The 21,951-nt window shown below is 46.7% G+C and overlaps 1 protein-coding gene and 1 pseudogene across 1 annotated transcript in view; one reads left to right on the top strand and one right to left on the bottom strand.

Moving 5' to 3' along the window:
* The window catches only part of LOC131830084 (guanylate cyclase 2G-like), a 35,402-nt pseudogene extending 24,314 nt beyond the window's left edge, over positions 1-11,088 (bottom strand).
* A 10,332-nt stretch (positions 11,089-21,420) lies between these two features.
* The window catches only part of ACSL5 (acyl-CoA synthetase long chain family member 5), a 45,853-nt gene continuing 45,322 nt past the window's right edge, over positions 21,421-21,951 (top strand). Inside the window, exon 1 of the mRNA XM_059173196.1 lies at positions 21,421-21,575. The gene's annotated coding sequence lies outside the window, so the exon portion shown is untranslated. The remainder of the gene's footprint in view (positions 21,576-21,951) is intronic.

Here is a 21,951-nt window from a genome sequence, read left to right as displayed (position 1 = left end):
AAGAAAGGAGGAGGCTCAGGACTCTTCTCCATCACACCTTCACCCTCCCTCTGTCGTTCACCCCCTGACCAGACCAGCGAGCCCCAGGATCCCCAGGGACATTTTGAAAATGACTTGCTAATGAATCCCGATCTGGTCTTCCCATGTTGGAGCCTCCTTGACTTTGGTACCTCCAAGTCAGCTTTTTTTGGAAAGTCCTAACTCACTTATTGAATGACTAGTGTATGTAAGGATACCAATAAGAAGAAATGACTACCACAAAGGACAGTTTTGAAAATAAAACCAATATAACAGGAATGACATATACATAACACAGCAAAGTCTGATTTTGACCCATAATGTACTCCTCATCTTTACAGCCAACCTAAATGTCTGTTAGAACAAACCTGTATACTTTGTCTACTTTCAGTGCCGTTTGTTTCTTAACAAGCAACAAGGTTCGAGAACCTTTTCTTTTGCTTTAAACCATTTAAGAGTCATACATCTGTTCTAGTACATAGATTCTTGTATTCTCTTACTACCTTGAGTAGCATGTGCCCCTGGGCAAGTACTATCTGAAATTCTAAACTCACTGATCTTTTAAAATAAAATTCATTGCACTTGCAGGTTTTTAATAAATTGAGATGAAGGTAAAATTGACCCCCTTTCTACTCCCTCCTCCCAGGAACAAGGCGCTCTTCTTAAACTACAGAAACCCAAGTCTATCTTTCTACTCTAAAGATCATTTCTCACTAACATTTTCCACAGGGCAATACGTGCTCCAGAGTGATTAGTATACACTTGCAAAGATTGCACTGGTGACTATGAATAACAAAGAGAAAAAGAAAAAAGGAAAGAAAGAAAAGACACTTCAGAATTCCAAGAGAAAATATGCTAAGTCATAAGAGATGGTCATAGTGGTATTTTTTGAAATTATGTAAATGTTATATACTTATCAAATAATGTTATGTTTATTAAATGTGTGCCAAACCTCTCAGCCTCGAGTACCCCACACCTGGGAAACCCTGTGTTACTTCTCTCCTGCTCACCACTAGCAAACCACTCTTCCCAAATATCACCTCCTTTCTGAAGCCTTCATGATGCTGAGAACTTTATTCCCATTTGTGGGGCTTTCATCTCTCCATGTAGACAAACGCCTCTTGGACCACTTGCCTCCCTCAGAAGACATCATTTGGGACATGTTGCTACACCCCCACTCTTTGGCCTTCAGTCCCTGTCTCATGTGTGTGTGTTGAGTAAATGAATCCTAACTGTCTTCATCATCAGTAGATCAAAGGAGTTAATGTGGTTTTGAAAATATCTATATGCTGCCCAGGAGACAGCTTTAGTGTTTGAACAGGATGTATGGGTTCTTATGCCCACAGGGTAAGAGGACTGAAGGGAACCTTCAAGGCCAACTGATCATTCTTAAGTATTGAGAAACTGAAGCCCAGAAATTATATCCCCCCAAAGATATTCATCAAGGAAGAAGTCTGGGACCCAGAAGCAAAATGTGGGGCTCAAGACTCTGTTAAGCACCCACTTTATAAAAAAAAGTTGCCCTCAGCTTTCAGAAACTCCTAGATGAGGTCCCTTCCACAGATCACTAGCAGTGAGCAGGAAATAGATATCTGGGTCAGGTGTGGCCTCACCTTGTTCTGGGCCAGAATGGTGACATCATTATAATTGATCTGCCACCAAATGCCTTTATTTTGCTTTTGCAATTTTCCACTCCGCATCCTTAAAATCAGACCTTTGATCACCATTCTCAAGACAGTAATCAGGAGGGTCACAGCAGTCCCACGTGGGGGACAGAGACCTATCATTACTACAGTCTGCTGGAGAACCACACTGAGCACATCCGGGGTCCGGGCTGGTCCTGCCAAGCAGATGCCTTAAAGGCAGGGGCCCCCACTAGGATAAACTGGGTCCACTGAGACTTGTCTCTTCCAAGGTTTCTTTTCTGGCCTCCCCTCCGATTCCCGTGGCAACTACACTCCCCTCCCACCATTGTATAGAAACTTCCATTGTAGACAACGGTGATGACTACCACTTCTACTGAACCTTTACTGTGTGTTCTCCTTAGAGTCGTTCTTAGCTACGATCTGTCTAACTTCAGGGCTGGTCTCTGAACCACAGGACCACACTCCCTTGTTCAGACTCTCTCTAACACCTTAGAAACAAAATCCCTGAGACTCACATCCCTCTAGAGCCAGGTTTCTCTAGAGCCATGGTTCTCTACAGGGGAGGCAGGTGATGTTGGAGATGTAGGGGGTTTGCTGCAAATAGAGGGTGCTTCTGGCGTGTATGGGGTGGGGGCCCCGACCACTGCTAAGCATTGTACAGTGCACAGGACGCGTCCCCACACAAAAAGCAGCCTGCCCAAAATGTCAATAATGCCACTGCCATTGAGACACCCTCCTATGGAGAGCCCCCTTCTCTGAGAACCTGCGCTGACCTGTAGAAGCAGGTGTGGGATCACAGGCTCATTATAAAATCTGCAGTGGGGTCTGTGTTCAGGGAGGGAGTCACGGGGCCAACAAAGCATGGAGAAATTCCTCATGGGTCTTAAAAAAAAAATTTAAAAGGCAGGGCCCACTTGATTTATTCTGTCTCTACCTTAGGCATAGGAGCAACAACTTATACATGCATGTCTTTAAAATAAATTTGCAACAGGCTGACCTTGGTCTCTTAATCGAAACATTGGGTGCCCTGTCCAATTTCTGCACCTCACCTAGACTCTTCAAATTCACCTGCAGATAATCTAATTCATCGAAGGGCAATATCTTTCTGTTGGGTAAAAGAGCTGACTTAAGCTTTTGATTTAAATTTGGTCACTTTTGATTTAAAAACAATGTCCCAACCCTTTGGTGCTGCTGGCATTTTCTCCCAGGTCTAATAGAGACAAATCTTGTTACGGAGCACCTTTCCATTTCACAGACCAAAACATCTCCCTCCACGTGGAGAATGACCATTCCTACCACGCTGAGGATCTATTTTCCATGGTTATTGCATTTCCTGGGCTAAATTACTTTGGCACATTAAAATTCCATGAGAGTAGGGAGGGAAAAAGTGTCAAATCAAATCTGGATTAGGGGTGGTGATGGTGGGGGCAAGTAGAAATTCAATTCAGTTTTAAGTTTCCTTTCAGTTTTCTCATTGATTAAGAGCTGAGAGAAAAAAATGGATTTTTCTAGGGATTCCTGGGCTCAGGAACCCAGGACAGCAGGCAGGTCTTGGTATCCACAAAGCTCTTGGTTTGGGAACCAGGGTGCCTGGGAGTAAGTTTGGCTGGCTGGGGACTCAACACTGCAGGGGGGACTGTGTCCCATCACCCCTAGGCCAGGGCCTCTCCCTGAGGTCACAGGCCAGTGGGACCTGCCTGGCTGCATGAGAGGAGGCCCAGGTCCCACTGGAGGTGCACTTGGTGCTGGGGGCAGGTGGGGTGGGGAGGATAAGGTTGCTATGTTCTTAACTGGAACTGGAAGTGGTTGAGCGACACCTAGTGTCAAGGTCAAGATTATTTTAAAGGCCCAAAGTTGATCTTCATGAGTTCAGAGAGCTCCAGACAACCTTGTTGTGGGTGGGTTCCAGAAGCTGGATCCCAACCCGGGCTAACAGCAGGACCCCCCAGACCACTCTCCCCTTCTAGGTCCCTTCCTGTAGCACCATGTAAATGCAGATAACTGTCTTTCCCAGTACCCGCTTACCTTCTGGTAGAAAGTAATGACCTTCTGGTAGAAGGACCCACAATGGGCCACCTTGGTCATAACGGAACCCTTGTCATCAGTGACCTGACGTCATGTTCCAAGTCAGCTCAGTCACACGCTGGGAGTAGCTCCAGGTCTGGCAATGGTGTCTCTGTAAAAAGTTTTCTGTGGGAGGGGTGCCTGGGTGGCTCAGTCGGTTAATTATCTGCCTTTGGCTCAGGTCATGATCTCAAGAGTCCTGGGATCAAGTCCCACATTGGGCTCCTTGCTCAGTGGGGAGCCTGCTTCTCCCTCTGCCTTCTGCTCCCCCTGCCTGTGCTCTCTCTCTGTGTCAAGTAAATAAATAAAACCTTAAAAGAAAGAATTCTCTATGGGAACCCCTGTGTCCCATCATCCCCTACAGGCAGGAATCACCACGGGCTGATGGTTTCTCTCCTCTCTTCCCCCTGTGCCCGACCATCTGCTGGCCTTGACCTGTCCTAGTGCCACATCTCTGATCCCTCCATTCTGGGGCCTGATTCTGGCCTCCTGCCAAGAAAGGGAACTGGCGAAAGGGAACTGGCGTGGTCCGAGCTCAATGCTATCTCTTCCGCTACTTCCGTGCACTGGGTTACTAGATACTCAAAACCACAGCTCAGAGGCAGATGTTCTCAGGAGTCTCATTTTTCAGGTAAAGAAACAGATGTACACGGAGGTTAAACAATTCCCCCTCAAGGCCCACAGTTAGTAAATAACAGAACTGGGATGGGAGCCCAGGTCTCTAACTCCAAAGGTCACTGACACTTCACCTAGCAACTTCGGTCCTTCCTTGCAATGCTGGGGTGCAGATTTTACAAGACAGCATCAGACTATTATTTATTGTAGACTTTGGAAGATGAGAAAGTGCATGAGTGTGTTGCATATGTATGTAGGTGTGTGTGTGTGTGTGTGTGTGTGTGTGTGTGTGTGTGTGTGTGTTAGGGCTGTTGAGGGGAAATAGAGGGAGACTATCAGAGCCAAACACAAATATCCTCCAAGAAGGGGGCAGGGGGCCCATGCAGGAAAGCCCCACACCCGACCTACTCCTCCGTGGAGATGGAGCTGAAGGAGGGCGGCCCCTCACCCTTCGGTAGACTTGTTTCCAGAAGCCTTCATCTCCGGGGCTTTCTCCATAGGAGTCCGGGGCTATGAGAAACACTGACTCGTAGACCGCGGGTGAAGTGTGTCACCTTATTTGCCAACACTTCCTTCCAAAAGCTGTCTTAAAACACAATGAAATCAATGTCGCCATTTGTAGGAAACACCCCCATTCCATGGAACTGCCTAAAAATGATGTTAAATTTGAAACTCTTCATCATAATCCTCGGAAAAACAATGGCTCTGGAAGACCTGCCCCCACCCCAGGTCCATATTTTCGAGCCAGCCCATAAGCAGTGGGAGGGAAGCCCAGAAAGAATAATAAATAAAGGCTTAGCTGGGGTGTCAAGCAGCTATGATGCAGAAAGTTTACATTCTAGCAATGGGTGACAAAAACTTGAAAAATTGAGGGCTGTTGATTCTCAATTTTCTGCTTGTGGCTTCCGTGGTTTGCTAGGATCGTTATTATCTGTATTATTACTATTATGAAATTAATGTCCACTCGCTCTATGTATGCATACGTGAGGTACAGCCGGCCTTCCCCAATTTCCCTACGGCCCCCTTCTGTCTGTTCCGAGATGTATCCAACCATTCTAGACCTGTACAAAGGAGTGTGGGCGTGCATGCATGTACATTTTACATAAATAGCATCGTACTAAAATGCTGTTCTGCCCTGGATATTTTTTCCCCACCTACGCCTATATTGGGGATATTTTATAGAATATAAATAGAATTTATATTTATATTTATATTTTAAATATAAATATATAAATATAAATATGAATATTTATATATTTAAATTTATATTTATTTGTATATAGAATTTTCTTTTTTTAAAGCTGGGTGAGTTCAATTGCATGGACGTTGTGTGGTATATTTTTATTTCTATAAGCTTCTGCCACTGCAATTCAGTGGGACTGTGATCAGGAAGGCTTGGGGAGAAAGCAACAAGGGGGCTGAAGGCTTCCCCGCCAGTACTAGGACCCGTCCCAGCCTCTCTTCCTGTGGCCGCAGGCAGAAGTGATACAAGTGAAGAGAAAGGAGCAGCCAGCAGTAACACGGGGAGGCAGGGGGAATGTTCTGGGAAGTCTGCCATTTGCTTAGAATTCCAATTGCTGTCCAGAGAAATACTTCTTGATAAAAAGATAAAAGAATTCCAGACCATTGTTATATATTTTTCTTTACTCCCTCTTGCTCTATTTCGGCTCATGATTATAGAAAACAAGCTTACTTCATGGCGCACCTGGGTGGCTCAGTTCGCGTGAAGCATCAGACTCTTGGTTTCAGCCCAGGTCACCATCTCATGGGTGGTGGGATGAAGCCGCGCTCAGTGGGGAATCTGCTTAAAGAGTCTCTCCTGCTGCTCCTCTCCTCACTCGTGCTCTCTCTCTCCCAAATAAATAAATCTTAAAAAAAATAAATAAAGTAAAACAAACCAAGTTTACTTTAAGAAGGGTAAAACTCCTGTAAAAAAAAAAAAAATACAGCGTGTCCATAGCTAAAAGTGCTCGGTGTTTTTTAGAAGCCTGCGAGTGGGATGACGCTGGGGCCAGCCTGCTCGGGTTTGAATACCAGCTCTCCCTGCTCCTAGTCGTGTGACCTTGGGCAAGTCATTTCAGCCCTGGGCAAGTCATTTCAGCCCTCAGGGACTCAGTTTCCTCATCTTTAAAATGAGGACAATAAGAAGTGTCTCCCCATGGGGTGGTGTGAGCTGAAATGGGTTTCCATATATCAGGCGCTCACGGTGGGGTCTGGTACCCAGTCGACACTCCATAAGGCAGAGTTCCTGGGGCAAAGGGCGCAGTCCCAGGGTCCAAAAGACCCAGTCTGGAGCAGCAGCTATGCCCCCTGGGAGCTCCAAGCTCTTGCGTGAGGTATTTCAGTTATCTGAGCCCTGGGTTCTTTGTCTGGAAACGTAATAACATCTACCTTCCAAGCCTGTCAGAAATGAGAGCCACGATGGTGCAAATCAGGGCTGGCATATCTGCTTCACGGGGCTCTTGGGGTACTGAGCGCAACAGGACACGGAGTACATGCACATAGAGGAACTTAGAGGAAGGACATGGTACACTTAGCCATCCCGATCATCACCACATAAACCAAACCACCTAAGACCAGTATGGGACCAGTATGCTGGTCTCTCCAGGCCTTTGCTGGGGCTCCAACAGAGACCTCTCACCCACGGTGCAGAAGAACTCTGGGTAAGTTCTTTCTGCTCCATTTCAGTGTCCCAATCATAAAACGAGGACATGGGTTACCTGGCTCAAAGAGTAGTAATGAGTACTCAGTGAGCTAATACACCTGACACATAGCAAGCGGGGGAGGGGCAGAGGGAGAGAGAGAGTCTCAGGCAGACTTCCCACTGAGCACAGAGCCCTGTGTGGGACTCGATCCCATGACCCCAAGTCATGACCTGAGCCAAAACTAAGAGTCATACTCTCCACTGACCGAGCCACTCAGGCACCCCGACTTGTTACTTCTTACTGTGGGGGTCCCAGCGAGCTTACCAGCACCCACCTCCGACCACCGCAAAATAATGGAGACAGATTCTCCTGCCCTGGGTCCCAGGTTCTCCGCAGCCAGCAGAAAAAGTTTTGCATCCTCTGAGCTTCAGGTTAGGATGATAACTGAGAAGAGAAAACAAAATCAGTCCATCACACATGCTCGTGCTCACACACATACACACACACACACACGCGCGCGCTTTTTAAAGTGTGGCCTAAAGCCGCTCTCAGTGAGCAAATGAGATGTGTACTTTCTCTTTCCTTGAGCATGCTTGAGGAAATTGGGATGCTTAACCTATCCCCAGCGTGGACACTTCCTGAGACACGTCCGCAGCCCACAGACAGGCAGCTTTTTTTTTTTCTTTTTTAAGATTTTATTTATTTATTTGACAGACAGAGATCACAAGCAGTCAGAGAGGCAGGCAGAGAGAGAGAAGGAAGCAGGCTTCCCACTGAGCAGAGATCCTGACGCAGGGCTCGATCCCAAGGACCCTGGGATCATGACCTGAGCTGAAGGCAGAGGCTTTAACCCACTGGGCCACCCAGGTACCCCCAGACAGGCAGCTTTGGCCCTGCACCCCCAAATCCTCACCATGGGTCTCTCTCACAGTGTGAGCCAGCAAAATTGGTTTCCCGCTTTTGTGCTCAGTTTCTTCATTTAACTCACTCAGAGCAACAGGTCTGGCTTGTGGCTCATCAGCCACTGGGCAGTTAGGAGGGGTTCACCGATGACTCAGAATCAGGAGCGTTCAGACCTTCTGAGTCTGGGTGGGGGTGGGGAGGAGGAAGAGGCCATCATGCTTTTCTCCCCTCAAAACACATCAGCATGCATTTTGAGGACACCCAAATGAAGCAGTGACTTGTTTTCTAAATGCGGTAAATGAGAGCCTGCTTATTTGGGTCCCAATTGTGTGTCAGGCATGGCACTAAGCACAGGATACAGCGCCTGGCCAGAGAGAAGACCCGTGCCCTCGGGAAGCCGACAGTCACACAACATACACGCAAACACATTAAAGAGAGCATGTAAGATTCTAGTTAGTGAGGGGGAAGGATGCTCTGATACTAATGTGTGTTCGGGGGTGGGGAGGTGCTTCTCCCCATCAGGCAGTCAGAAAAGGCCCCTCGGACAAGGTGGGCTCTGGGCTGAGTCTGGAAGCCTAAGAGGGAGCTCGCCACAGGAAGAGTGCTGGGGGCGGGGCTTGTGGAATGGCAGGTAGCACTCCAGGCCAAGGGATCAGCAAGTCCCCAAGTCCCAAGGCCATGAAGACTGTAAAGGGCTTAATTTATTTGAAGTACAGAAAGGAGTTACTAATCATGTTACTGATGCATGCTAGAAAGGAGAGCCTCTTAAGTATCCCAGTAAGAGTGATTGCTCTCTTACGCCGACCCGTTATGTTGTTTGGCGCTCTACAGGCATGACTTCAGTTAATCCTCACCATTCTATGAGGTGGATGTCATATGTTATGTCAATGTTATGACTGTCTCCATTCCACAGGGAAGGTACCTGAGGCAGAGACAGGTTAATGCACTTGCTCAAGAGCACACCGCTAGAAAGTGTCAGAGGCTGCTTTCAAACCCAGGGCTGTCTATCTCCAGAGCCCATTCTCTAAACAATAACCCAAACGAAGGAGCCAGCTCACCTGGAAGATGCTTCCAGAACCTTCTCTGTGCCTCATAACACTATAACATCCGCGATTTCCCTTTAGATTTGAAAAAAAAAAATGACTTTGTTGTTGGTGATGCTTTTATACATCATTAATTTTACACCCTGTTTCTTTCTGCTTCTTACATCCATAGAAAGATGAAGAGTTCTTTGTTGTTGTTTTTCTCAAATAATCTGCTTTGCTCATTTGTCTCTCTAAACATAAGCAACAGAAGACTCTTTCCTACTTACTTCTGGTAGCCAGGGACAGCCTCTAAGAGTCTCTTGAAGGAAGGCTCAGTCATTGTTGGTATATTTCACACTGACAGGGACAATGAACTGGGATTTGAGTCCATTCTCTACAACCTTCCAGTTCATCCACTCCATCCCAGGAGGAAGTCCCAGAGTGACCTCCAACATTCAAATATGTTTCCATCCCAGATACCAGAGCCTTCTCTAGAACACATCACCAATTTTGTGCCTGGGTGGCACAAGTGTCACACAGGTGTCATATAAGTAGTTGTCCTCCAGTTTTGCAGTTTAACAAGGTCAAACACAGGGATATTCCACTCTAAGCCCAGCAAGCCAATAACCTTGAAAGGAACCAAAAGGATGTCTTTCCATAATTCAGTTTATGCTACACTCAAACCCCATGATAAGGTATCTGTATAATCTTTGGCTTCCGTAAGTCTATGGGTCATACTGGACCCTCTCTTTTGGGATATTGATGACAGTGTCTTGGATCCATCTTGAGGATGCAATACCTCAAAGGACAAGAATAACCACAAGAAGCATTTATTGACTGATTCATTCCTTATTCACTTTTCAATACTTTTCATCAGGAGCCCATTATTTACAACCAACTTTGGAGACCTTGCTCTTAAAGGGGCTTATGATCAATTATTAGAGGAACTAAGATACAAACAAATAGTTTCAGAGTTAAATATACCTTTCAATATTCATAGGCTATAGACTTATAGGGGTTAAGAAGTTCCTTCTGATTGGGGAATTAGGGGTATGAAGGGTGCGGGTGGAGAAGTGAACAAAGATTCCAGGGCATTTGAACTTGACTTTGAAGAATGGGCAAGCTCTGGACAGCTGGAAATGTATCAAAAGAAAAATTTCAGAAGAGACCAAGATCCAAGTTCAAACGTGAACTTCATCTGACACCCGCCACTCATGATGGTTCTGCAGTATTTTTGAGAGTAAGGGCTAAGATGCTCCTTCCTAGTCTGCCTTTGCATCCACACCTCTCTGAGTGCAAGATACCAAAGACTTCCACAAAGCTAATCCCATTTACTAAACAGAAACAAGTCATTTGTTTGTCTTCTCTGCTTGTCCCAGCTTATTGCAATCTGTCATACTTCACTCTTTCCCACTGACCGTTAACGTCACTGAATAGTTTACTACACACACGAAAGGGAAACCTACACAAACAAATGATGTTTTTCTGCTTGAAACAGAACATTCATTTTTCTACTTAATTTTCCTGAGCCCTGTGGCTGACAACATTGGAGGGAATGGTACGAGTCTATACACAACAGCACCATGTCCGAATAATCGACAAGTTTGTTAGCGAACCTCTGCCTAACGAGTACTGATTTGACAAACTTACTTTCAAGAGAATGTTAACCATTCTAATTACATGGTCTAATTACATATCAAAGAAATGGTACCCAAACCCTACAGAGTTATTATCTATAATAATGTCATCCCTGCCAAGAGATTCTTCAAGTGTATCCCATCACCTTTAAAACCATCCCTTCTAAAGACAAACAGCCAAAGTTTTTAGAAGGCTATCCTCTACTTCTGTTGCTACTGGACATGCTGGTCCAAACAGGGCAGAAATCTGTTGTCTCTGGACCTGATTGGTGAGAATAGCAACAGACTCCTTAATGCTGCAAGTTGAGTTGGTGTAAGTGAGTTTCCAGCTGAAGTTTCTGAGGTCCACTGTCACTAGGTTAATCTTGTCCATGGCAGTCTAGAGGGCTGCACCCAGCCTTTGCACACTGAATGAACGGGAGATGTTCCAGGGGGCCTGGAAGCCCACAGTGAGGTTGGCAGCCTCAAGCCACGTCACCAGTATACTGGTGAAGAGTGTCAGAGCTAGTGTTGGGTAGAGAGCATGACCTTCCATCCCCAAACAGAGCCCAGACCTGAGTGAAGCTTCAGCTCCTAACCAGGGAGCCATGGATGGCATCTAACACCTGTATCACTGCCGAACTCAGATGTTCAGCCTCCTGACCACTCATGGCTGGAGCTTAAATGGTAGTGCAGAGTTCCCTGAGAACCACAGCTTGCTTTATGTTCAATGCCATTGGTTAATCAAAACCTTCCCTTTTCAGAGTCTGTCCTAACACCTCTAGAAGCTGCAATCTTGGAGAAAGAGGCTGGGGCAGGGAGTCAGCAAAACCCTGGAAATGGATCCAAGTGACACCACTGACAAACTTCATGGTCCTGGGAAGGTCACAGCCCCACCCCCCCATCCTCCTAACACCCAAATCTCTCCTCACTAGTAAGGGAAAAATCAAGAGAACCACTCAAATGTAAGCAGATGGCCTGGGCTGGAGTTCTAACTCCACCACAAATTGTGTGACCTGTGACATATTACTTCCCCTCTCTATGCCTTCATTTCCTGATCCCTAAAATGGGGGTAAAAGTGTAAAGGGACCTTCACCCAAATGACGTGGTGAGGATTGAAAGCAACCCAGTGCCTGACAGTGGCTGGGCGAAGAACTATTTCATACACATTAGACGACCGTGGGGGTAACGATGATGATAGTGATGACTGATGATGTTGATGATATCAACATCATCAGTTCTCTGTTGATTAATTACATATGAAGTATTACATAGGTAATCGTTTACATATGAACTATTACTTCCCATGAAGTAATATAGGATAGCAGGCCCCTTAGAAAGCCATCGCTATCCCCAGGTGAGACGGCCTAGCCACCAGCTGGGCAATTGCTCATCAGTAGAAAAGATTCAGTTTCCTCCTACCATGGGCTTTCTTCCATATTCCACTGGCAGGGAAGGAGCTGGCATCTCCTAGTCACCTCAGGATTAGTAGACTTGCTATGGTTCTCAGGGCTTGATCTAAGGACCACCTACATCAGTGTCTCCTGATGACCAGATGGATAGGTTCAAGGGCCCCACTGCAGACCCTCTGAACCAGAGGGTTGTCTTGAGTTGACCCTGGAAATCTGCATTTAACAGGCCCTCATGTATCCCTATGTACACTAAGGCTTAAAAAACTTTGAGACAGTTTGAAGTGGGGGGGGGGGTAACCAATGACTACCCATCCTCTGGTTATGTTCCTTCAGTAGCAAGCTTCCCTCCCTGCCATGGGATTACTGAGTCTTAGGTCTTGCCAACCTCATAGGGCTGTTTCCAAACCTGTGGACTAGAGGGGTTAGCTTTTCTCCAAACCAAACTCCTCAAAACTGGTTCTTCACCCAGCTACAGATTCTCTTTCTCCTCTACTAGGACAGCTCAGGGTCAAACTGGCAAATCATCTGAGTCTAGACTCCCATGCTCTAACCATAGTTAGGGTTCCATGGACCTTTTTGACTCAGATGGTTACCAGATATATGTGGCCCTGAATAAGTCAGTTACATCTCTGCCCTAATTTCCTCAATTTCAAAATGACATGACAACAGCCCTCTCAGAAGGATGTTGTAAAGATATTGTGAGATTATGTAATTCCTTAGCAAGCTGCTTCCCATTTAGCAGGAACTCAATATAGGAGCATCCTTGATGGCGATGTCATTGAACCGGTCATAATGTCAAAGCAAGGATTCTAGAAACAATGTCTTATTACATGCTCTGCATCCCCTCTCCCCCTCCCACACAAACTTCTTAAAACTTACACCCCTACTCTAGATAATTTTAGATTCTTTACATTTACAGATAGTCTTTCTCTGAGAAACTCTGAGGCTAAGGTGAGTGTGTGGGTCCCTCCTTGTATCCTCAGATCCAGCACACTGTTGGGCCTTTAAAGTAATTTTTAAAGTAATTTTTGTATTCTTATATTTTTTAATATATTTATATTTTGAGTAATTTTTGTATTCTTATATTTTTTAAAAGATTTTATTTACTTATTTGAGAGACAGAGAGAGCACAAGCAGAGGAAGGGGCAGAGGGAGAAGGAGAGGTAGAAACAGACTCCCCACTGAGCAGGGACCCCCCCCCCTCCACCCCCAACGAGATTTGCAATCCCAGGACCATGAGACCATGACCTAAGCCAAGAGCAGCCACTTAACCAAGTGAGCCACCCAGGTGCCCCAGTACTCTTTGTAATGTGCTTACACGTTGATATGGTCAAAATTAGAAGAAGATAACAGTGAGATTCGGTGTTGGTGAGAGTTTGTTTAATCAACAGACATACACTGCTGATAGGAATGTTAATTGATAGCAGTTTTTCCATATGCATCCAAGTCTTAGAATATACACATTTTTGACTGAGAAATTCCAATTTGGGATATTTGACCTGAATAAAGATCATATGATAAAATTTAACTACAGTCAAAAATCAGACACAAACTGTATACCTGAAACGAACATAACCCTCTATGGTAACTATGCTGGAGTTAGAATTAAAATCTTAATTAAAAAAATTAAACACAAACTTTCTGTCCAACAGAAGGGGCCCGGATAAATAACCTGGCATGAATCCATACGATTGAGGATGACACAGTCATTCAAAATGATATTTTAAATGTACATTTATTGACTTGGAAAAACAGTCACCATGTTTTAAGTAAGGAAGCACACTGTAAAAACGACATGTGCAGGTGTCCCTGGGTGGCGCAGTCAGCCAAGCATCTGACTCAATTTTGGCTCTGGTCATGATCTCAGGGTCATGAGATCAGAGCCCCGTGTTGGGCTCTGCACTAAGCACAGAGTTAAGATTCTCTTCTCCCTCTGTCCCCCGTCCCCCAGCCCCACTCTCTCTGTCTCTCTCTCAAATAAATACATAGTTATTTTTTTTAAGAGACATGTACAGTATTCCATTTTTATTTCTTAAAAAGGCACACAGGCAACATAGCAAAGATCACATACACCAAACCACTCCAAGTTGTTCTCTCTGAATGATAGAAATCATATTGGGTGGTTTCTTCTCCTTATTTAATTTTCATGTGTTTTGTCCTAATGTCTGCAACGAAGAAGAAAAGTGAAAGTTTTAAATAATAGTACACTCTATAGACTTGCATTTGTGGAGTAAAAGTACGGGCTTTCACTCCTGCTGTCTGAATTCTCAGATCAGGAGAACCTCACAGCGGTCTGGGTCCTCACACCACTTAGGCACCTGGCTTCCCTCCGTGGGCTCTAGGTATTCCCTGTTGAGCTCAGTCCCTTCCATTCTCCATGGCCTTCAGAAGGGGAGAGCATCAGAGGTGCATGATCACCACCAGGAAAACAGTTGCCATAGTTACAGACCCACCTACTTTGTGTGAAGTGCTTGATTGGCTGGAGTGGAAAATCCTGAGGTTAAAAGCAGCTTGGGGTGGGGGTGGGGGAGTTTCTGAAGGGACTGTGGTCGCTGAGAGGGGCCACACTGTTCCGCACTCTGCTTCTCCAGGCCTCCTCCCTTCTAGGAGCCGGAGTGGTTGATGGGGGAGGCCACGTGGCTGCACGCCCAGCAGAGGTGCAGAGTTTGGTTTCTTATGTCAGTGGGGGTAGTGCTCAGACTCAACACGGGGCTCTGATCTCATGACCCTGAGATCATGACCAGAGCCAAAATGGAGCCAGCAACTTTAGCCCATCTCTGCTTTCTGAAGAGATTATTATGGAGGGAGGGTTCTTTCTGCCTGGTTTATGGTTTCCTCAATCCTGGCCAGCCTGTGCCGTAAACCAGACAAGCCAGCTGCTCAACATCCACGATCAGATAGGATGAGCTGATCCAGGGTGGGAGAGTTTTAGTGGGATCTCTGGCTTCTCTCTAGCTGCCTTCCCTTTCCTCCTGCTCCCTCCACCCCAGCTGCCTCCCTTCAGCTTGTAAATCTGTGCCTTACTCATGTTTAGAGAAAAGGTAAAGGTTTGGAATGTGTGAATTTGAACTTGTCCAGAAGCAGATAAAGGCGTGGAAGTACAAGATGAGCCCATAATCCCCCTGACGGAAAGACGGAGCGGGAGAGGCAACCCTCCCCCTGTCCTCACAAGCTCTCTCACATCTCCTTGGGTGTTTTGGGAAAAGGCATCAACCAACCTCAGGTTTTGCCAAGTAAATAAGACTGGATTTGAGCCTCTGTTTTCTTACTGACAAAGTGGAAAAATGCCGGGGGAAGAGCCCTTTGACCTTTCCTGTTCCTTGTTCTAAAACCCTAGGGCTCTGGTAGACTTATAATTAACCAAGTATCCCATGCTGGGAGATGGTAGCATGTTCCTTTCAGGTCTGCTTACAGGTTTGCCAAGGGAGCGTCCCTGAAGATCTAGCACACCTCGTACTAGCCCTCCCAAGTATGAGCAAGTAAAAGTCAGCTAGTACCTGTCCAGGTGTCCACTGCAAACTTCCTGCTGTGTTCTCCACTCTTGCAAAGGGTGGTGATGCTGTCAGCGAATACATAGTCAAAAAGATAGTAAATGTTTGAAGAGTCACAGGACAGTGGAGTAAAGGTTGAACTTGTATAAAGGGGGGAGACTGTTTCCTAGAGCGGAAGCAAAGCAAGTTCCTTGGATCCAAAAGCCACTCCTTTAGGTGATCATGCAGACGCCAGTCCTAGAAGCCAAGGAGGGGGCACTGGCCTTGGCTTCCTGACGATGACACGATGCTCGTTTCTGAAAATGTTTACGTGAGGGGCCAACAATCTCCTTTCACGGCGACATGACCTTTTATGTTCTTCAGCACCTGATATTTATCCTGGGAGGGTAAAAACTCCTCCCCGCTGGCTTTGACGTGTTCTTTCTCACACCTGTTTCCACCAGGAATGAGTCGTTGCCCCCTGAATGGGGCCTCTCACCGTGTAGGGATCCTTCACCATACTTTGAAGTTTTCTTCTGGCGCTGCGTATAAGCTCAAATCTAGCAGGTTGGTTGAGCCTGAACCCCCGTATTTCTGATTTGAATATTTATTTTGTGGTCTTTGACCCTGTCTTCCAGATTACCACTCCCAACCCCCTACAAAGTCTTAGCAAGAACAAAAACATCCAGAAAGTGGAGGGTGGGGAGGGGCAGCTGTCTGCCCACTAATCAAAGATACTAGATGAGTAACAGTGAGGTTTACTTCCCAAGCCAATTTCAAGAATGTTCTACGTTTTCTTTTTTTTTTTTTTTTTTTTAATATTTTATTTATTATTTGACCGAGAGAGAGAAATATCACAAGTAGGCAGAGAGGCAACCAGAGAGAGGGAGAAGCTGGCTCCCTGCTGAGCAGAGAGCCCGATGCGGGGCTCGATCCCAGGACCCTGGGATCATGACCTGAGCTGAAGGCAGAAGCTTAACCCACTGAGCCACCCAGGCACCCAATAATGTTCTATGTTTTCCAAGAACACCCTCATGGCTACAGTGTCTCAAACACTGAGCAAACAAAGTGTCCTTGACTTAATATATCTTTCTCTGGCGAGGGTACACTTTGAACCCATAAGCATGATCTGCTTCTCCATCCGATCAGGGGCCTGTGTGGCCCTAGGCTTGTCGTCTGAGCAGCTCCTCTCCAGCCTGTAGCTATCGAAAGCCAGGCAGGATGTCCCTTCTGCCTCCTCCACCCTCTTCAGCTTCTTGTCAGGAGAGACCAGAACCCCTCCCACTTCCTGGTATTTCCGCTCCACTCCTCGTGTGAAAAGTTCCCAAATAACTCTTTAGCCAGGCACTCAGGGCTATGCTCTCTGTGCTGTGAGCCCAGGGGGCCAAGACTGCAGGTCAGAGGACTATATCCTTAAAGGCTCCGTGAGGGAGGAGGTGTTGACCTACCTTCTCCCCCTCCCCCCAAGGAATTGACGCCCCCATTGTGTTGATTCCTGAGCAGTGAGGACTGTGTGTGGTTCCTGACTCGCTGTCCTGGAGGAGGTCGTGCAGGAAGATGGCTGGGACCACTGGTCTCGAAGGAGATTTAAACTGCCTTGGACACGTCAGGGATTGTCTAAGCCACAGGTTTCCTTATTTTTAAATACCCTAATGAGCTCACGTGAGGATTAGATGAAGCAACAGAGGGACGCAGGACACAGAGGGTGGTGCCTGGCGTGGAACCAGCCAGGGAGTGACAGCAGGTTTGTAATACGGGACTGTTGCCTCAGTCAAGGTCATGACCTCTGTCGAATGGGGGCTACAGAAAGGAGAGGTTCAGGTAAAAGACCTTGCTGTCTTCAAGTTCCTCCGGAGCCGCTGTGACATGTTCGTGGCTGCCACTGGGAGACACCACTTGTGTTTCTATTCTAAAGGTATTAAGGCCGAGGACCTTTGGTCTAAATCGGTGTTGCCTGAGAAAGATACAATGCAAGTGAAACACGTAGCTTAAAAATCCTCAGCAGACTTCGTTGTAAGAGGAAAAGAAGCAAGGAGAATTACTTATCTAGCGTATGCTGGATTTTATCACTTCACCGTGTGATCAGTATGCTAAAAAAATGGAGGTGTGACACAGTTTTCTTCATGCTAAGTCTCCAGACTTTGGTGTGTGTTTTGCACACATCTAAATGTGGACTTATCCCCCCTTCCAGTGCTCAGGAGCCGTACGCCGCTCCTGGTGAGAGAAGCAGGCAGCACAGACCTTAAGCTTCTCTCTGAACGCCCTGTCTAACCTGCTGGGAAATAGTGATGATATTTATGGGGTTGTTGAGGGCTCTGGGAATTTAGAGCCGACACCTCTGTCAGGGATCTTTCCACCTTCCATCTGATTCTTAAACACTCTAGGAAACCACTTGCTGACAAAGAAGCAAGTTGTCTGTGTCACTGTGTGACAGCCTTGCTGACGTCATGAGACGTCATGAGACACCTGAGAGCAGGTGTACCCACCAATGCCCACATCGAGGCTGGTCACAAGCTTGGGACCCAGCCACGGCGAAGGCTGAGGGTCAGTACGTCGTGGCCCATCCGTGTGCTGTGGCTTACCGCTCTGATCTAAGTCTACTAGGCAGTTGCTGTGTGTGTATGGGAGCGGGGGCACGAGGAAGCTGGCATATCAGGAGAGAAGGAAAACTTCGTATTGCAAATCTGTACAAACACTTTTATGGTTCCCCAAGTGCTCGTACTTGAGTAACACTTCCTTCCCACAAAGAATGACCAAGTGGCCTCAAGAGCCTGGGTGCCCCAAGCCGTGACTGTCCACGACCCAAGCTAAGGAAAAGTGAGCTGCTCTAGCCCGGAGCTGGGGGCCAGCTTCCTGCAGGCGTGTGGTGACGTCCTGTGGGGCAGGATGGACAGCGGGGCCCAGCATGGAGCCGTGGGCACTCGCAGCACAGCACACCACCGAGCAGACCCCCTGAGGGTCACACAGCTGGATCTAGGGTGCGGTGGCCCCTTCTAGATGAGTGAAGTGAGGCTCCGTGTGGGAAATGATCTCAGCGGCAGGAAGGATATCGAGGCAAATGGAAAGCCCTTATGAGGAGGAAAAGTAGCTGTCATTCCACCCTTGGCATCAGACGCTTATGGCTGGCATTGGGTCCTGCTTCCTCTAAGACAACAATTCTTCATTTTCTTTGAGAGGCCAGTGAAAGATCCCAAGATAAATGCATATATACATGAATGTATATGTATGTGTGTGTATATATGTATGTATACATGCGTATATGTATACATACATATATATACATACATATGCACGTATACATACACACGTATACATACATATATACGTATACATACATATATACGTGTACATATACATATATGTATGTATACGTATATATGTATATATATGCATGCTGGCAAGGGGTTCGTAGAATGGATTGTACTCCCAGGTACACACGTAAGCACTGGGCTCAAAGGTCCTTCAACTCAAAATCTGACTCTGAGACTCCACCAGCTATAAGCCCCATGCCTTGGGCAAGTTAATTGGCCTCTCTTAGACTTTCTTCTGCGGAATAATAACTTCCGCGTGGTGAGATTAAATGAGATACTGCAGACGAAGCTCTCAGAACAGCGCCGTCATGTGGGACATGCTCAGTAATGTTCCTGACCCCCTTGAAGGCCTTCAGAAAGGAGCTGCCATGAGAACCATAGCTTGCTACCTGAAAAGGTGTACTTTGAGTGCCATAAGGCTTTTGAAATGTCAGATAACCAAGGGAAGGGTGGGTTTGGAATCCTGATAATTGGAATGGCCAATTAAGGCACGCTTGTTAAGAGTTTAAGGAACTTTGCCCTTTCCTTTTCATATTTCAGTAGAAGGGTAAACTTCAAAGTCAGCTCTGCCATGTGGGAAGCTAAAGGTCAGTCCCCTGCAGACTTATTTGTGTCCACGTGCCATCACGATGTCTGTCCTGCCATACAGCCCTTCTAGGGTGGGGCGTCTCGCACCCATCCTCTCCAAGCCACCGTGAATATGTTAACCTGAGTAGGCTCCGCCTGTAGTCCTGTTAACCTGAGTAGACTCCGCCTATAGCCCCAGGGCTCTGCTCTTTCTCCTTCCGTCACATTGCCCTACTTCTAAAGACTTGAATTAGCAGTCAAAACTGGCTAAAATCCTGCCTAAGGAAGTGTTCCCCATACCACAAATCATAACCATCTGGCAGGTCTACTTCGAGGGCCAAAAGATGTTCTTGTCTCAGGCCCCAACAGATACCCAAGGTTTGGGTGCTGAAGGTGCTGTCCCCACATATACCTCACAGGTTTGTTAGATAATAGTGGAAACGTCTTCTAAACTGGGAGAAGCTGTAGAAATGCACTGTGGGGCTACCCACAGTCCCTTGTGGCGTTCCAATAGTGGGGCTCGCGAGAGGCCAGGGGTGACTTGGTACAGCGTTGCTCCTAGTGGGTTTCCCAGACCAGCAGCGTGTCTGTCACCTGGAATTGTTAGAAATTCATATTCTCAGGCCCTCACCCAGGCCTAGGGAATCCTAAGCTCGGGCACCAGCCCATAAGTTGGTATTGTAATAAGCTCTCCAGGGGCCCGTGTTGTTCGCTAAAGTCTACAAACTCCTGGTTTGGAGCGTCTTCCTCTACCAGGTCTGGCATTAGTAGGTTGCTAATGAACACAGCTGGGCAGGGGTCCAGCCAGATGAGTCCAGCTGGCGTCCCCGGTTCTCATGGAACATGTTCTTCGGTTACCACTCACAAAGCCCTCTTTCTTCAGGTGCTGAGGCTGGACTAGGGCTGTGTGCCATGAAATGACTTTAAAGGGTTAATGCACCTCAGACCCGGATGAGAATCTGGCCAACTGACAACCCCTCCTTCACACAGGAGTCTGCAAGATGAGATATTGGCTTCTGACTTTGATGTCATTGGTTGACTGACTGAATACAGTTGAAGAAACCCAGTGCAGTATGACCTCCTATTTCTGGCAGCCCAGGATCCAGAAAGCGGTCGAGTGTCTGAAGTCTGCTGGTGGTTAAATGAACACGGGTCAATGAAGCAGAATCCTAGCCAGGCAAAGGCACTGGGGTGACTGTGTGGGGCCAAGATCAGGTGTCGCTTTCATAACGAACTAGTTGTATAATTCTGGGTGATTTCCTTCACCTGAAGGGCCTTGGCCCTCACCTATAACACAGAAACTCAAAACTTTCTTTTGAGTAGTGGTGCCCTGCAGTCTTGAAGATTTTAGAACCAGAAATGGTGACTAGTGACCTCAGCATGCAAAGAGTGAGGGACACCTGGATGGCTCAGTTGGCTAAGCGTCTGACTCTCAGTTTTTGCTCAGGTCGTGATCTCGGGGTCATGAGCTGGAACCCCGCGTTCAGATCTGCGCTCAGCATGGAATCAGTTGGAGATTCTTTCCCCCTTCCTCAGCTCCTCCTCCCACTCACTTTCTCTCTCTAAAATAAAAATAATAATAATAATACCTTTTTAAAAAAATGGAAAGCGAGAGCAGAGGTGGAACCCTGATATACTAGCAATGTGCTTCTTCAAGCGCCTTGCTAAACTGTGGGAGGTGAATTCTTCCCGAGATTCTGCATTCTAAATACAGCCCAGGTAGGCTTGTCCCTCAGTCTAGATGTTAGAATGATTCACCTTATTTCGTTGTCTTGGAAATGTTCTAATTATGCAGGGGCCACTGGCCCCTTCTAGCCGGAGTCTGGTCTTGAAATGCAGACCTCTGCTTATCCAATTCTTAAAGTTATAGTTTGAATCAATCAAAGTGCCTTCCCATGTCCTTCTCAACCTCAACTCATGGGCTTTATAAAGGTTTTGCTTGTTAAACATCAGCTTTCGGGGCAGAGGACTGTCTTTCTTCTTCTTCCTCCTCAACCCTTGCATAACGATCTCGGTTTTAACCTTTTACCAAATTCTGTGCTTGTCGCTGTTGGAGGTTACTCCAATGTGTTTGAACAGGTAACTTCTACCTTTGAACTTCTATCGCAATAGGTTCAAAGGTTCCAGGGAAGCTTGTGGGTCACTCTTGGGACAGGACGCATTGGCTTCAGATGTGGCCTTGTTGCAGGAGCTGTGGAAGGGGCAGAGGTGTCTGAATGAACCGGTACAACCAGCCGTGAGGGGGCATTATCTGGACGCGGCAAGTGAGTGTATTCTTACAAGGTAAGCTGCAGTAATGCTCCCTACTCTAAAGTTTATACATTTATGGGACAGCTAAGGATGGGGAGTGGGAAGGTGAGACGCAGGTCTCTTCTCCGTCTAAGGGCTCTTTTCCAACGAGAGATTACCCTTGGTTAAGTAGTAACCTCCGCTGACCTGCGTGGAGGCAAAGGAGAAACCAGTTGTAAAGTGGTTGGAAATGTGAAAGCTGGCAGGGGGTAGGTCTGGGAGAGAAAGTTGTTAATTTCACTAAATGGAAACTAACACAGAGTTAAAAGCCTTAACTAAGGGTTAGAGACCGAACCAAGCTGCCTGTCTACATCTTTCATTCAAAACTTTATCTGTCAGAATGGTTACAAAGGCTATCTGCCAGCTGCTG

Source organism: Mustela lutreola, chromosome 4 (assembly GCF_030435805.1).
Source record: "Mustela lutreola isolate mMusLut2 chromosome 4, mMusLut2.pri, whole genome shotgun sequence".
Classification (NCBI taxonomy): domain Eukaryota; kingdom Metazoa; phylum Chordata; class Mammalia; order Carnivora; family Mustelidae; genus Mustela; species Mustela lutreola.
The sequence above is the reverse complement of the archived record's forward strand: the minus strand, read 5'-3'. Positions and strand labels throughout refer to the sequence as shown.